Source organism: Dipodomys spectabilis, unplaced genomic scaffold (genome assembly GCF_019054845.1).
Source record: "Dipodomys spectabilis isolate Male_0828 unplaced genomic scaffold, ASM1905484v1 ptg000155l, whole genome shotgun sequence".
NCBI lineage: Eukaryota > Metazoa > Chordata > Mammalia > Rodentia > Heteromyidae > Dipodomys > Dipodomys spectabilis.
Genome location: NW_024870832.1, coordinates 2,980,875 through 2,982,228, shown reverse-complemented (window position 1 = coordinate 2,982,228; position 1,354 = coordinate 2,980,875). Strand labels below are relative to the sequence as shown.

Sequence of the window (1,354 nt, the reverse complement as noted above, 5' to 3'; positions counted from 1 at the left end):
CACTTTCAACTCTTGGAATTGTTTGATGTTGTGAAAACAAGCAGTTTAGGAAGGACAAATTTAACTCCTTACTCCATCCTGCCCAGAAACCTGAAGCCACTAAGAGAATAAGGTTTGTAGGTGGTTTTTTGTTTTTCTATGAAAACACCCCATGGGATTTTTCATGAGATTAATGAGATGAAAATTTACAACTCCATATATATATATATATATATATATATATATATATATATATATATTTACATATATACTCATATGTATATGTACACATATGAGCAAACCCATGTACATATATGTATATTTGGACATACATGTATGCACAAAACATATTGCATGCATACATATATGTACACCTATATATATGTGTATGTGACACATATATATGTAGCTCCATATATTATATATGTGATATACATATACATATATATACACACTATATATATATATATATATAGTGTGTGTGTGTGTGTGTGTGTGTGTGTGTGTGTGTGTGCGCGCGCGCGCGCACGCACACCAGTCCTGAGGCTTGCACTCAGGGCCTGGGTCCAGTCCCTGAGCTTTTTGCTCAAGGCTAGCACTCTGCTCCTTGAGCCACAACTCCACTTCCAGCTTTTTTTTTTTTGAAGGTTTCTTGAATTTTTATTTTACGTACAAATATGGTCTTTAGTTGGGTTTGATGTCTTGGATAATCCATTCAAGGACTACCACTTAGTCCAACTTAATGAAGCTGATGTCCTTCACATACTGGTGGAAACACTGCAGGTACATGTTGAGTTGGTACTTCCAGATCATACCATGTCAATTATAGCACACGCCACAAGAGCAAGATCCCTGGCCAGATTTTCGGGGGTGGCTCCAGTAGAGCTGCTGGTGACCCATCTTGCTTCTACAGGTCCAAGAAGGAAAAAAGCCAGCTTTTTAAAAAATTGTTTATTAGAGATAAACCAGGACTTTTTGGTAGTTTACTGGAGATAAACCCAGACCCAGGCTGGCTTGGAACTGTGATCCTCAGATCTCAGCCTCCTGAGTAGCTAGGATCATGGGCATGAGCCACTGGCACCCAGCCATAACTCCAACTATGGAGTTACAAAATGCATGTTGGATCATTCCATTGGATGGATGTGAGTGACGGTATAGTTAATATGATCAATGTTGGGTCCATGTTGAGAATAATTTTGTTCCGATTGAAATCCATGAGTCTAAGGAAATCTTTCAGCTTGTGCATGTAGAAGAGGTAGGTATCATCCTTTATGAAAGAGGGGGAGGCTCTCCTTTTTCTCCTTTCTATATTTGTCTTTTGGTTGAAAATCTCATGTTTTGTCATTCAATTGCGATATTTTCTTCATGCTCTACA

General features: G+C 38.3%; 1 pseudogene; it reads right to left on the bottom strand.

The window, feature by feature from the left end:
• Positions 1 to 613: 613 nt before the first annotated feature.
• LOC122118557 lies at positions 614 to 884 on the bottom strand (annotated as a pseudogene).
• Between the last annotated feature and the right edge of the window lie 470 nt (positions 885 to 1,354).